The sequence below is a fragment of the Taudactylus pleione genome, unplaced genomic scaffold (genome assembly GCF_031769625.1).
Source record: "Taudactylus pleione unplaced genomic scaffold, aTauple2 ptg001314l, whole genome shotgun sequence".
Taxonomy (NCBI): domain Eukaryota; kingdom Metazoa; phylum Chordata; class Amphibia; order Anura; family Myobatrachidae; genus Taudactylus; species Taudactylus pleione.
Window position 1 is genome coordinate 2,774,620 of NW_028285714.1, and position 16,846 is coordinate 2,791,465.

General features: G+C 42.9%; 1 protein-coding gene across 1 annotated transcript in view; it reads right to left on the reverse strand.

Annotated features, from left to right (window-relative positions):
- Positions 1-1,974, reverse strand: part of GPRIN2 (G protein regulated inducer of neurite outgrowth 2) — a 50,242-nt gene extending 48,268 nt beyond the window's left edge. The window contains exon 1 of the mRNA XM_088463070.1: positions 1,879-1,974. The gene's annotated coding sequence lies outside the window, so the exon portion shown is untranslated. The remainder of the gene's footprint in view (positions 1-1,878) is intronic.
- Between the last annotated feature and the right edge of the window lie 14,872 nt (positions 1,975-16,846).

The window sequence follows — 16,846 nt, forward strand, 5'->3', positions numbered from 1 at the left end:
CCATGAAGATACAAAATAACGAACACAAGAAAAGAAAACCACTGATTTCAAATGGAGAATTTAAAACAAAGGTAAAATCGCCATTTGCGCTGATCACTACCAGTGGTGTGAGGGCCACATATCTCCTTATGGTGATCAGACACAGACAGCAGCTCCATCATGAAGCAGCCAACTGTGAGAACACCCAACACCCCCCGTTTACTGATGGTCATAATACAGTCCGGGGAGCTTCCTGCTTACTACATCCCCCTCTGCATGCCAGTTGGGAGTTGGGACAGTCGCCAGCAAGCAATATGGCAGCCAGCGCTAAGAGGAGGGTTCTGCCCGAGGAGCAACACATGGAGGAGAATGAGTAAGATGAGGAGGGGGATTCTGGTGACAGAGGATGAGGAGTCTGGGCAGTAAAGTGAGCTTAAGTGAACAGAGATAAAGTGCCAGCCAATCAGTTCCTAACTGCCATGTCACAGGCTGTGTTTGCAAAATGACAGTTAGGAGCTGATTGGCTGGCACTTTATCTCTCTCCACTTTAGCTCCATCAATGGCTTAGTAAATAGATTCCTTAACCTCCAACATTCTCGGAATGTTTGGGGCTTCTGAAGCTGCTACAAATAAGTTGTAAATTAAATGGCCTATATCTATTTTTATGGAATAATGGCATAACTAGTGTAGTGTAATCCTGTTATGTACAGCAGCGGTTTAAACAGAAGACAACTTACCTGTTTGACTTGTGTACTGTACATGATAATATAAACCATAAAGCACATTAAATAACAGAGGAATATTTGAATGTCCTAGAAAATTAACAGCAACCTGAAAAAGTTACTGCTGAATGCAGCATGCCCTGTCGTCGGTATCGGTAAGTGTGTACACACATACCGAAGTCGGCACCCCCGCCGGGTCCCGATGCTGATGATATCGCTGCATACACACATCGTCTAGTGTGTATGTGGCTTTGCTCAACATCCCCTAATAAAAGGTAGTTTAAGTAGAAAACTGAGCTAATGTATCACTTAAATATCTCTCAATTCTGGGCATATTGACTAAGTACTGAAGATGGCAAAACTAGGATTTAGATGTAAATCAGTATTACATATATATTGGCAATGATCATGGTTACTAAACTTTTCTATTATTTACTGGAAATGTGAAGTTAGAAATGTAGAAAGTATATAAAAGAGGAGAAGATCTGTTTCCAAGTCTCATTCTGTGAAGGGGTTAAATCGCTCAATAATAATATTTACTTGCGACCCAGTTAGCTTCATACACGTGGTCTAAACATACAGCTTTCCACAATCACCCATATCACACTGGGTTCATTTGTACACGTACATACAGTAACCCTAATATGCAAATCCAATCACAGTATCATTAATGCACTAAACTCTGAGTGACCACACCAGTCAATATTCCAAAATATTCAAGCAATACCCTTCCTACACATGCACAGTACTGCATATAGATTACAGTATATACAGAAGGATTGTAAGATACTTTTTGGCTTTGTTTACATCATTGTGTATTTTATGTTACAAAATAGTATTCAGTAATTGCAATTGTGTCACAGCAAGGTGTGCACATAAGATAATTAGGAGTCCTGCTGTACCACATCTTACATTGCATATGTGGACTTTAATATGATAAATAGATTGTACAGTAGAATATGAAGAGACTGCAGCTACAACTGTGCAGAAAAGATCAGTAAAACAGACTGAAATAAATGATCCATCTGTTCTGTTCTTGAGAGAAGAAATAAACAGGACACAGTGCAGAGTTAATGTCAAACACTGATTTTGGAGTACCAAAAGGGTTTATCAGCTGGGACAGTACACATTTAAGACTGATTAACCCCTATGTGCTTAAAATGATTGTTTTCCTTACCTCCAAGTTTTAGTGATGAGACAATAGAGTACGAAAGAAGGTGATTTCCCTTTGAAGCAGAAATCTTCTGTGTGACAGCTGGAGCAATGTTCCTGAGGGTGTTGTGATGAACAAATAGCAGACGGGGGAGTGAGTCTCAGGCTGAGCGCTCCCACAGGTGGCCACTGTGCCTCCTCTCCCACCCTCTCCTCTCTGTACTGCAGGGAACAAGATAGTATAACAGGAGGGGGGAGAGCAGCTTAGTCTCATCTGATTACAGGGAGGAGCATAGAATACAGAGTGAACAAGAGCAAGGTGCAGGTCAGGGAAACAAAAAGGAAATTGGATGTTTTCAAGAAATGTCAAAGGTGGAGATGTATCAATCAACTTCTAGCTGTAATTTACTAATATGTCTAAAGAAAAAAATCAGATCTAAATATGACAATTCGAATTCAAGTTAATATACAAAATAACCCAGCATAAAAAAACAATCTTGTGATTTTACTAATATACAGTACACGTATAGCAGAATGTCCTCCTCCATGCAGGACATCATAATCTAAAAATTCCAGATATCTTCTGCACCACTGTACATCCTACATTTAGTAGTCAGGTGGCTGCTATGCGCTGCTCTTTCTGGATTGCAGTAACCAATGTGTGTGTAAGCCAGATAAAGGTGGCCAGTATGAAACAAATGTCCAATTATAAATATAATGGTAGGTAGAACAATATAGGCCTGATTCTAATGGTGCATACACTCACATGTACAGTAGCAATCTGCCAGCGATACAATATCACTGGCAGATCGTTATGAACCGTCCCTGGTATGCTGGATGTTCAATATCGATCATCCAGCACACCAACTACTTACCGGCAGCTATAGCTATTACCTATAGTAACTTGCTCGATATCGAGCAAGTTGACCGGCATGCATGGCCGATGGCCGATATTGCTATCATCCATACGTGGCCGCGCATCGCTGGTCGAAGGTAAGTTGGTAGGGACCATTTAAAAGAACGATTTGAAAGATAACGGTAACGATATCGTTATCGTTCAAATCGTCCTTTTAAATCTCTACGTGTGTACGCACCATAATTCACTGGAGAGTCCGAATGTGGCCAAATCTAATGATTTTATAGCCAATTGCTTGTGCGTCGTCGCCTGGGTGTGTAGTCAGTATAACTTGCTATTCATCTAGAGTGGATGCCACATTCAGATGGATCCCCTGCACCTAGCATGGCATAGGTGTAAGTGCAAATGATAATGGTGATTGAGTGTTCTACACTTGAATGTACTCATAATTAGTCTATTTATTTTTTCATATAGTAAACATTCATCATGCCATCCTATATACATGGTCCATTTGGCATTTGTGAAAACTGTCATTAGTATTTTTTATTTTTTTACATATATTGAAATAGTTATCAAGAGTTTTCTAATTAAAGAAAGGGCTGTGGGCCTGATTCAGAGCCGCTCGTAAGCGGCCGCTCGTTCGCTCCGAGCGATGTTTGCCCAACTGCGCATGCATACGGATCGTAGTACGCATGCGTGAACCAGTCAGTGCGCCGAAAATCGTTTGTTCGCTAAATAGCGAATGCCTGCTATTTTGAGTGACAGAATGAGGCGTATGTGGGTGGTAACAGGGGAAGGTGCTTGAAAACGGGGAGTGGAGATCCGAACACAGGCGTGCTTAAAGGTCAAAACGGGCATTTTAAGGGTGTGCATAATTAATACAGCAGCATCATTGACCACGTCACTGGGTTATTTTATAGCCAGAACTGCTCGCAAGATTGTGGTAGCAAAAACCAACCACAAGAATAGCGAGCAGTTCATACGCTGGTCGATGTACTCGATTAATCTAATGAATAGCGGACATGACGTAGGATGCGAGCGGCCAGGGGGCGTATTTTTTCAAAAAACGACCACAAGTTTTGTTCGCTCGTTCAGACATAGAGGCGTGAACAGACCGCAAAGAGCGAACGGTTCATTTGAATAGCCACCCCTATTTTCTGGACGAACGACCGCAAATAGCGTCCGGCTCTGAATCAGGCCCTGTGCTGAGCTTCTGGTGTACCCAGCATAGGCATATGTACATGTGCAGGCAGGATCAGACTGAAATCAGGGCCTAATTCAGACCCGCTTGCGAGCGCTCAGCTCTATGTTGCCCAAGCGCGCATGTGCACGAGGGAGCCGGGTCCGTCGTGAGCATGCGCGAGTCCCGAATAACGACGGTCAAGCCGTCGTTATGGGTCTCGCACCAAAGGGGCATGCTGTCGATGGTGAGTGATAGCACGCCCCCTTTGGTGGGCGTGCCGGTGGCGTGGCTGCCCAGACGGAGGCGTTCCCATCACTAGTGATGTCAGTGGGAGTGCTTTTGGCTCTGATAGAGCCAAAAGCACTCCAGGGCTTGCGGCAGCGAGACCCTACCGCAAGGGTCTCATCGAAAGGTCTTGACCATCGCGACCATCATTTTGGCCGCTCGCTATAGCTGTGGGTGGTCACCCACAGCTATGCAAGCGACCGGGAGGCCGCTCCAAAAAGGAGCAGGGATGGCCCTGATTCAGAGCGAGCGCTCTGTCAGAGCGTCCGGCTCTGAATCAGGACCTCAGTCAGAGATGCTACTAAGGAAATACTGGACAGGTAAACAACTTCTTCTGCCTTAGCTGGTCCTGTGAAGACTTCAGATCTAGTTACACATTCCTACTTAGGGCAGTTATCTCCAGCCTCCTGCTTCAGAATATCTTGGTTAACATCTCAATTTCCAAAGCCATTATTTTATCCTCATTTTTATTACACTGTGCTAAATACAGTAATGCTAATCTTACTATATTGAACAACTTACTAAACACTTTTATTGGAAGGAGAGCTGGATGTCTGTGTATCTGCAATAGAATCCTGTAGAGCAGTGTTTCTCAAACTCAGGGCCTGATTCAGACCTTGTCGCAAGGCTGGGTTCGCATGCAGTTTGTCGATGTTTGCATTTTGCGCATGCATCGCAGTGCACGTGCTCGAACCAACCGGTGCGATCAGGAATCGACCACAGCGAGCACACAGAGGCTTCATACAGTGATTGACAGGAACTGACTGTTTGAGGGTGGTGTTGGGGGGTGGCCAGAGAAACCAGGCGTGCCTGGGCGTCTAAACGCCGTTTCAGGGGCGTGCATAATTAGGCCCCAGCGATGACATACGCATCCTAACGTCTAGTTACACACACAAACATTAGCAATGTCTGCAGTAGAGTCAGGTCAACCACAACTTGTGCGTGTGGGTTCGATGGTTCTCAATGTTACCGATGTTTTCGCAGTCTTGCGAGAACTTAGGTGAAGGGAAATAAGCGGCATTATGTAGTGTTTGCTGTCTACGTATTGTGTTGCGGTTACATTGCGTATGCGGTCATTAGCATGTTTTCACCTTGACATGCTGCGTGCGAACGCAGCCCTGCAACCGGGTCTGAATCAGGCCCTCAGTCCTCAAGGAATAGTGGTGTTTTCAATTTATCCTCAGAAATAATTAATACCACCTGTAGCTCTATCGTGTTAGTGAATTAACATAACTGTGCTCCAGCTAGATGATCTGGAAAACTTGCACTGTTACTTTTCCACAAGGAACGGGTTTGCGAAACACTGCTCTATAAATGAATCAATATTATTTATTTATATAGCACACACATATTCTGCAGTGGTGTACAGAGTATGTTTGGCCCCAGTGGAGCTTACACTCTCTAGTCCATACTACATGTACACACACTTGGGTTATTTTTTGTTAGAAGCCATTTAACTTACCAGTATGTTTTTGGATTGTTGTGAGTACCCGTAGCACCCGGAGGAAACCCACACAAGAACAGGGAGGACATACACATTCCACACATTTATGGCCTTGGTGGAAATGGAGCCCAAAACATGAGTGCTGTGAGCCAGTAATGATAACCACTTCACCTTATGTGCTGCCCAACTGCTAATAATGCTCTTAAAATGTTAACTCCTCCGGAATTCCTACAACCTTTTATCATAGCTCTATGAGTAAATGACAAATTTAAGGCTCATTTCATAGCCAATGCTACTGAGTCTCCTGACACAACTAGGGATGGGTCTACCATCAATGTACTACATAGATGGTGCCATCAGTGGTTTACATCAATGACAGGAAACCATTGATGGCCATCAGTGCAGCAGCATTGAAAGAGTGGGAGACTGTACCCAGTAGACAAATCAGGGATAGGGTATGATGGAGGCACAACTAGGCTCTGTGCCCTATACACTGGGGGGAAAACATTGTCTTGCTCTCTGCCATCAATTGTGTAGAACCCTCGGATCTCCATCATCAATGGCAAAATCATCGACCACCGGTCGCAAACCACCAATGCCATCCCTAGGCACAATTAATGCTAACAACACTTTCTAGACCCATTATCCATTTGCTGGCATCTGTGTCTTCATTGTCTATCACTAACAAATAACAAATCATACATAATAACCCATGAGGTTGACAAAGAAGGTTCAACTACTTACAGAGGGTGGAGTAAGTTATTTTTGTGAGCGCTTAAGCTGGGTACACATTAGACGATATATTGGATGATTTGCAAATTTGTTATGAATCTGAACGACAAATCTACCACATCGTCCAGTGTGTACACACTATTGCATGCTCCCACGCGTCATTCGCACACCAGATTCGAAGAACGACACCATGCTTCTGGATGCGGCGGGGGAACGACATATCGGGCAGTCGTGCACGAGATCGTGCAGTGTGTACGGACCGCCCGACATATCGTCCAGTCGCATCTACCGTAGCTGGATATACACATTGTCTAGTGCATACCCAGCTTTACAGAGGTAAATGTAATAGCCTGCAGGATGCAGGCATCAGTGAGTTCCCAGTGAGTCTGCCCAATATTTTAATGGGCAATCATTTAACAGGCAAAAGCAGGTTGAATTAGCCTTTTAAATGATTGCCCCTTTAAAACAGCATAATTGTCAGGAACTTTCTGATGCCTGCTTGCAGTCTATTACATTAACCCCACAGTCTCCAAATATAATGTAGTCCATCCCCTGTTGGCCAGTGTATATTATAGACAATTTGCTGGTCTCCAGTAGATAAGGCACAGCTAATTTCTTAGCAGCAGTGCTTTATAAGATGACAACACCTGGATGGTTATGCATTCATTCTGATTGCAGATCTATTTCCTCTCTCCTACTGAAATTCAGCAGACAGTCAGAGTTCATTGCAGAAAAGGAAGCAGAAATGATAGGACAGATTAATGTTCTGCACTTGTCTCCACTGACAGAGTTCAGTCAGGGAAATGGAACAGTGCTGACAATCATGGTAAACAGATCCTGATGTTGGTGAGGAATCGGTATGATTCACCGCCGGACCCATGCCCAACGGTTGGACTCCCGACAGCGGCATCCCGGCAGAGGAGGAAATCCCGATCGTCAAAGGTAAGTAATGTATATACTAACCTATTTCTACCCCCTAACCCTAACCCCCCATCCCTGCCACCTAAACCTAAGTCCCCCGGGGGGGTGCCTAACCCTAAGTCCCCCCCGGGGGTGCCTAACGCTATTCCCCCCTTCCCCAGTCTAAACCTAACCTCCCGGGTGGTGCCTAACCCTAAGTCCCCCTCGGGAACCCTAAACCTAACTCTCCCCCCCCACAGCTATAGGCGCCCGGCGTCCCTTTGATCGGGATACCGGGCGTCAGGGTCCCGGCGTATGTCTAATTACAGGCATCGGCATATCGATGCCTGTCTTTAGACCCTTGTCGGGATATGACAGTTGGGAAGCCGGCTGTTTGGATTGGGTCCGCCGGCTTCCCGACTGCATACCGTTGGTGATACATGTCCTTGTTGCATAGAGACTCTTTATGCACAGTGTAAGACCATGGGGGGCAACTACAACACCTATGTCTTAGGAAACATAGGGGCTCATGAAGAGTAGGACATTCTGTTTACTTACATAAACTATGCATTTCCTTACCGAGAATGCACACCCAGTAAATATACTCATTCATCTGTATGCAGATATTGGAACGTCTTATGATGGTAGAAATGGCTCCCTATGTATACGCTTGGATTGCTGCTAGTCATCGTCAGCAGTGCACATTTGTTCCAGTCCTACACTAGGTTTAAAGACAACACCTCCATACAGGCCCATTTATGCTCACATCTAGGTCTGCATCACCCACATTGGCGTCATCACGATTTCACAGAACTTTGCCAGTCTAAAGTATAGATGCAATTGAAATGTGTATGACTTGCATCGGCTGTACACGTGTACGCACTGTGAAAACATGCCAACACGCACACATTTACCTCAGCAGCATACACCATATGCTTCTATATTCATGCTACCATAAAATTGTTTGCAACTCTCTCTAAGGGGCATAGTTATACATACATGATAATTACGTCCCGACTAGCAGTTTGATAATGATAATGCATTTATTACAACTGGGGTGTGGGACAGAGCTTCCAAAAGGCTCTATCCTGGTGAAGGGATGGTAGCAAAGTGATAACTACCGATATCACTTTGCTTCAGGGTTCAAAGCCTACGCAGGGGCTGACGGAGAGGGTTCCAGGGGATAGGATAGACTACTATGGGCTTGTCACGCTTGTGTTTGTTTGTGGAACAGGTGTCAGGAAAAAGTCTGAATACATAGTTGGAAGTGTGTAGGTAAAGCTGGCAGGCCTGAGGAGACCTCCTGGCATGGTAACAGGTGCCTCCTTGACCGGGAATCAAACCCAGGTCTCGGCAGAGAGATGCCGGATCATACCCACTAGACCACCAGGGACTTCGGTGTTGGTGACAGGATGATGTATGTAGCAGTGAAGAGTAGCGGTATATTAACCAGGCTGATAACTGGGTTATTTCTTGATGAAACAAATAGCACTCTTCTTACTTGGTAACTATAATCCAGGACGCGTGAGTGGTAGAACTTGGCAGACATGTTAACCAGGCTCAAACTGTGTAGTTGCTGTAGTCCAGGATTTGGGAGAACACTGACTATGGATAGGACCGGATACAGACCGAACATTGGAATGGATGGTAGCTGTAGTTAATGAGGAACGGAACCAGGGAAGCAGGAATATAGTGGTATTACCTGTGCAGTCAGAGGTAAGCTTTGCACATGTATGGAGCTGAATCAGCAAACAAGAGCAGGCTGGATCGTGGTCGTCATCGGGACAGCAGTACTCCGGGTCTTCAGAAACAATGAAGCCTGTGTCCCTTGGGAACGATAATGGATGCATGTACCATGTTCAGAGAGCGAGTCGGCAGGCGACAGAAGTGTAAGTGACCCAGCAGCAGGGTTAACAAACCCAGGCTGTGACAGAGCTAACACCATCTGAAGATGACATTAGATGCCGGGGTCAAACTCTAGCATCTAGAGCTTAGTAAATATGACTGTTTATCAGTCCCAATGGAAACCTATGGGAGCTGCTATTGCATCAGAAATGGGAGGACTGCAGCAAGTATTTTCAAATAAACAAATATTGGAAATGTAGATTTATCAGCACAGTTAGAAAAGCATTTTCCATTATCAGCTGTGTTTTTATTTTCTGATTTCTAACATCTCAAACAATACTTCTGACTTTCCAAACACCTGTATTACACCCCTAAAATTACGTGACAATAGTCCCATAGAGAAGGAGTTTTACTCTCTCCTGTGTACAGACAATAGGATCATAAATCTAACAGACTACAGGAGGAGTCATATCAAGGAGAGAATTGACTTACTGTTTTTTTATTATTATATGAAAAGTGATGTGTCTGGGAACTAATCCACATCGCTATCATATCATATTCCACTGCCACTTTCACTTTAAGATCCCTGCTAACTTTAATTCAATTCACTCCAGTTGAATATATTTGGTGGAGCTTGTACTCTATTGTTATTTACTAAAGTGAATTTATATATTGTACTTGGATGTTTGTTGATTTCAGGGCTATTGTCTACAGCTGCAACCTTTAAGTGCCTTTGGAGTACCCAAAGTTTTATACCGTTCTGTTCTCCTGAAACGTCCTGGGATGTTTGTTCTTTGGTAGAAAAATACACACTTCATAATATTATATGCCAGAGTTTCCCAAACTCTGACAATACAGTCCAGGTTTTAAGGATATCCATTCTTGAGCACAGGTGACTTAATCAGTAGTACATCAGTCAATTTGATTTAACCATCTGGACTCAAGTATGGATATCCTTAAAACCAGGACTGTAATTGCGGAGTTTGTGAAGTTTTGTTATATAGTGTTCACCAGGGCCGTAACAGGACATTTCTGTCATGACGTCATGTGGAGGGAATGGGGTTGGCAGCCCCGGTAATTACAGCTCTGATCGGGGCATTCTCATGATGCTTCAGGGGGCTTTAGGAGCTGCAGTGTGCCTGTCTGAAGTGTACAGAGGATGCTCCCGCGGCACTGTAGCAGTGATTCTTGCTGTAGGGTGTTGTTCCATGTATGTGCAAAATAGAAAACTACACTTTTTAAACAAAATCTAAAAAACTTTTACAGAACTTTTCAAATATCTGTATATATAATATATATATATATATATATATATATATATATATATATATATATATATGTGTGTGTGTCAGGAAAAATGCTGCTCCTCTCCTCTATGGGGAGAATTCAAGTGTGTTGTGTGCTGATGGCCACTAGATGGCGCCCGACGGAGCAATTCAATTGTTGCCCATTTGGGCACGCATGAATAGGTCTATTAGGTGGACAGCACGATACACAGGACAAAACTATACAAAGGAGGCTTTACTAGACAAGGGACAGCACTATACAGAGGACAGGTTTATATTAGGTGGACAGCACCATACAGGGGAGAGCACGATACAGGGAGGCAACACAAAACAAGGGATAGCACTATACAGAGGACAGGTCTATTAGGTGGACAACACCATACAGGGGCAGCACTATACAGGGGACAGCGCAATTTAATTGCTGCTCCATTGGGACACGCGCAGCTGCCGGCCCTGACATTTCTATTCACAGCCCCCCCCCCAGCTGCCGAGCAGAAATAACTGAACAGTGACCCCTTTCAGTGCTTAAACAGGACTTTTCGCGGACACGTCAATGTTCCATCATTTTGATGGGCTGCTAACTAGTAACAAATAAAACTCTAGAAAGATATAACTTTATCAACCTAAGAAATGCTATAAAGTTTAACTATATATAAATTATAAACCTATAATCTAAACATTAATATAATATAACATTAAATAAATATAAATATTAAAACCTAAACTATAACTACAGTAGAAACAAATCAGGCATCACAGGTTCTGTTACTGGGGGTCAAATTGGTACCACTGAACCACAGCATGCTCCTGCTAGCCGGAATGAATGTTCGGGGGAACAGGGGTAGGGATATGGGGGTAGCAAACCTGCTGCGGCTGGACTGGGGAAAAAAACAAAAAAACATGTTTAAAGTGGGAGCTGGGTACATATGTGATATCCCATTAAAATAGGTCTGTTCTGGAAGAGGGCATAAAGGCCAGTTCCATTTTGAATAAAGTTTATTTAATAAAAGCATAACTGCAGTTTGAGGAGTGACAGTTGGAGCCGTTGTGAGGGAAGAGGGTATGACGCCACTGAACAGAGATAAGCAGCAGAGAAAGACATTAGGCAGGTGGCAGTTACACAGCGGTTGGAGAGCAACATAAGTAAAACAGAGTCAAATTAAGAACTGTATGGTGTAAAATTGTGATCCTACTGACACCTTCGCCAATAGGGAGCACAGCGAGTGTCAGAGACAAGAGAGTTGTAAAACGCTATACCTATACTGATTTGCCTACATCTGAGGGGACACTACCGCAGCAAAGTCCAATGGACTGGGTGAAATAAATCTTTTAAATAAATATTTAGAAATTTGTTCCAATACACAAGACATTATACTATAGATACTATACCTATACAGCGGATTCCACTGTAAGCAGTTCCAGTTTGTTGGATACAACCATATTTAATACAAGTGCTGCAATATTTGGTTCATTACTAAAAGGCGATTTACATCAGATTCCCACAACTTAACAAGATAATTGGGCCCCAATGTGCACATAAAGACCCCCTTTAGTATCCATGGCCACAGCAAAGTTATCTTGGACTTTAGAAATTTGTCTGCATCGATTGATTATATTGTTTTTTTAGTAACGTAGTAATTAGCTAAAATATTGTTATATATTTGCTATATGTGTGATGACCATAACATGTATATAGTAGGTGTGTGCACCGGCCACCTTTCGTGTTTGGTGTTTTTCTAAACTGGATCTTTCTTCGTGTTTTGGATTTGGATTGATTATGCCAAACCCACCCTTCCGGGTTTTGGTTTTGGATCTGTATTTTTTTTTTTTAAATAAGCATAAAAATCACAGAATTTGGGTTCTTTTTTGTTCCTACGCTATTATTAACCTCAATAACATTAATTTCCAGTCTATTCTGAACACCTCACACCTCATAATATTGTTTTTAGGCCAAAAGGTTGCACCGAGGTAGCTGGATGACTATGCTAAGCAGCACAAGTGGGCAGCACAAACACATCTAGGAGTGGAAATAAAAAGTATGGTGGTCACTCACATCAGCTTAATGATATTGCACAGGTGCTTGTAAAGGGCGGGGTTTACACTGAACCACAGAAAAAAGGGACATTCCCTCCAGCACGCTGCAGCAATATCAACAAAAATACTTGAATCCTACATGATAATAGAAATTCAGAGGTATTAGTTACATACATTTGCAAATATATGAATAAGCGCCGGGCCATCGTCAAGGCTCCTTTATACCGGCGTCCCTAACATTAAGGGGTTTACTTCTGAGGCGCAGGGTACCCCAAAAGATTCCAGACAAGGACCATCCCCAGGGCATCATACGAAAAAGGGAAAAAAAAGTGATAGTGAAGTGTAAAGTATAGATGTGTAAAGATAATACTCCGGGGGCACCATGCCCAAATGCTCACCCCAAAATAATTATTGCTACCTAATAGTAGCACCCACTCTGGGTCATATAATGACAAACTAATGTACTGCATAATAACAGCACATGTATAAGCCGAGAGCTGACTCACCTAGCAGGTACCCCAGAAACCTCCAAATGGCACTATACGGACCAGAACATTCTCCCAATGCTGGCTCCCTTCATGCCTCTCAGAACTGCAAATAAAAAGTATGGTGGTCACTCACATCAGCTTAATGATATTACATAGGTGTTTGTTACGTAAAATAGAACCAGTGTGTACAGGGGCCTCCAAATTGCCTACTTGGATGCTGTCACCGATGTAATCCTCTACCATTCTGTCAATGGTGACAGCATCATATGCAGTGACAGTTGACATGTCAGAAATTGTTGGCAGGTCCTTCAGTCCGGACCAGATGTCCAAACTTGGTCCTGTCTGCCCTGCATCACCGCCAGCGGGTTGGTTAGGATATCTAAGTTGCTTCCTGGCAGCCCCAGTTGTGGGAGAAAATTAAGAAGGAGCTGTTGCCGTGTCACGTTCCACTTCAGCTGACAGTGTTTTCACCAGCAGGTCTTTGCACCTGTGCAGGCTTGTGTCCGCCAGAAAGAAAGACACCAGGTAGGCTTTAAACCTAGGATCGAGCACGGTGGCCAAAATGTAGTGGTCTGATTTCAACAGATTGACCACCCTCGAATCCTAGCAAAGCGAATGAAGGGCTTCATCCACAAGTCCCACATACCGAGCGGAATTGCTCCATCTTAGCTCCTCCTTCACTTACTCCAGCTGCTTCTGCAAAAGCCTGATGAGGGGAATGACCTGACTCAAGCTGGCAGTGACTGAACTGACTTCACATGTGGCAAGTTCGAAGGGCTGGAGAACCTTGCACAACACGGAAATCATTCTCAACTGTGCTTGAGTCAGGTGCATACCCCCTCCTTTGCCTATGTCATGGATGTATAGGCTTGAATGGCCTTTTGCTGCTCCTCCATCCTCTGAAGTATATAGAGGGTTGAGTTCCACCGCGTTACAATCTCTTGCTTCAGGTGATAGCTGGGCAGGTTCAAGAGTGTTTGCTGGTTTTCCAGCCTTCGGCACGCAGTCGCTGAATGGCGAAAGTGGCCCAAAATTTTTCGGCCCACCCAAAGCATCTTCTGCCCGGCCCTGTTGTTTTTAAAAAAATTCTGCACTACCAAATTTATTGTGTGAGCAAAACATGGGTCATGCTGGATTTTGACTAGATGTAATGCCCGCACAATATTGGTGGCATTGTCAGATATCACAAATCCCCAGGAGAGTCTAAGTGGGGAAAGCCATTGGGCGATGATTTCCCTCAGTTACTCTAAGAGGTTGTCGACAGTGTGCCTCTTACTTAAACTGGTGATACACAGCGTAGCCTGCCTTGGAACGAGCTGGCATTTCTGAGATGCTGCTACTGGTGACGCTGCTGTTGTTACTGCATAAGGTGACACATCTACTCAGTGGGCTGTCACAGCCATATAGTCCTTAGTCTGCCCTGTTCCACTTGTCCACATGTCCGTGGTTAAGTGGACATTGGGTACAACCGCATTTTTTAGGACACTGAGGACATTTTTTTCTGATGTCTCTGTACATTCTTGGTATCGCCTGCCTAGTGAAGAGGAATCTAGATGGGATTTGGTCCTGGGGACACACTACACATATAAATATATATATTTAAAAACGTCATATATTCAGTGATGACAGACTTGTCTTGTAGACATGTCTGCGACAAATAATCAAGAATACAAAAAGATACTGGGAGTGTTTATTTCAAATATATGCACAGTATGTCTGTGGCAATTGAAATATAACCCAGACACTGATATGCACAATTGAAGTGTCCTAAATGTAGATTAATAAACAATTGCCAGACTTGTAGCTATTGTTAACAAATATCCAATGCTGATATATTTAAGTTGTATTAGGGGAGCCTTTTGTTAAAATTATTAGATTGTTTGCCAAGGCTTGCTCCATCCATGAACTGGAAAAAACACCATTGTCTGTCATTCTTTTAGTCCAGACAGAAGTAAAATAAATAATGACCAGTTTGAGGATATACAGTCAGGTGCATAAATACTGGGACATTGACAGAATTTTCTGAAATGAAACAAACAAGATGTGCTTTAACTGCAGACTTTCAGATTTAATTTGAGGGTAATTACATCCAAATCAGGTGAACGGTGTAGGAATTACAACGGTTTCTATATGTGCCTCCCACTTTTTAAGAGGCCAAAAGTAAAGGGACAAACTAAACAATCCTAAATCTAACTTTCACTTTTTAATACTTTGTTGCAAAGCCTTTGCAGGCAATTACAGCCTGAAGTCTGGAATGCATAGACATCACCAGACGCTGGGTTTCATCCCTGGTGATGCTCTGCCAGGCCTCTACTGCAAATGTCTTCAGTTCCTGCTTGTTCTTGTGACATTTTCCCTTCAGTTTTGTCTTCATCAAGTGAAATGCATGCTCAATCAGATTCAGGTCAGGGGATTGACTTGGCCATTGCATAACATTCCACTTTTTAGCCTTAAAAAACTCTTTGGTTGCTTTTGCAGTATGCTTCAGATCATTGTCCCTCTGCACTGTGAAGCGCCGTCCAATGAGTTCTGAAGCATTTGACTGAATATGAGCATATAATATTGCCCGAAACACTTCAGAATTCATTCTGCTGCTTTTGTCAGCAGTCACATCATCAATAAATACAAGGGAACCAGTTCCATTGGCAGCCATACATGCCCACGCCATGACACTACCACCACCATGCTTCACTGATGAGGTGGTATGTTTTGGATCATGAGCAGTTCCTTTCCTTCTCCATACTTTCCTCTTCCCATCTCTCTGGCACAAGTTGATATTTGTCTCATCTGTCCATAGGATGTTGTTCCAGAACTGTAATGGCTTTTTTAGATGTTGTTTGGCAAACTCTAATCTTGTCTTCCTGTTTTTGTGGCTCACCAATGGTTTACATCTTGTGGTGAACCCTCTATATTCACTCTTGTGAAGTCTTCTCTTGATTGTTGACTTTGACACATATACACCTACCTCCTGGAGAGTGTTCTTGATTTGGCCAACTGTTGTGAAGGGGTTTTTCTTCACCAGGGAAATAATTCTTCTGTCATCCACCATAGTTGTTTTCCGTGGTCTTCCGGGTCTTTTGGTGTTGCTGAGCTCTCCGGTGCATTCCTTCTTTTTAAGAATGTTCCAAACAGTTGATTTGGCCACACCTAATGTTTTTGCTATCTCTCTGGTGGGTTTGTTTTGATTTTTCAGCCTAATGATGGCGTGCTTCACTGATAGTGACAGCTCTTTGGATCTCATATTGAGAGTGTCGACAGTGTATATGTATATATATATATATATATATATATATATATAGTAAAAGTTACAGCGACTGGCGTCACTAATAATAAAAGTGCACAGTGCAATAAATATTTAAAATATAAACAATTTAATCAAAATTCATGAGGACATACTAACATAAATGTACAAAATAGAACGCACAAAATAGTACATGTGACCTAGTTTTTTTTAAAAATGTCAAGCTAATAGCTACAAGGTAAAAGAGCAAAGATGATAATAATATTTGCTGAATTAAAAATGCATATCAATAATTCTCAACACCATAGTGTTTGAAGAAAGTGCAGATGGACAATAGTATATATTGCACAGGCCCAATAATATATACTAAAAGCAATTAGGAATAAGGTTCTAAAAACAGCAGTGAGTTAAAAAAGTGCTTATCTTAATAGCTCAAAGGCAAGAGTGCAGCTTCTCCAACGCGTTTCATCCAATGGGACTTTTTCAAAGGATGATAGCTAGCAAGCATGAGTCCATATTTATACCAAACTTAAACAGAACTAATTAGTCACCCTCATTTCAATTAGTGACCTCATATCCGGTCTGACGGAGGGATTTAACAAAAGTAAATTCCAAAACACTCCTATGTATGAAATACATTATTTATAATAAGAACGAAATTCCAGTAATGTCCAAATATTTCTAAAAATATGTATAACT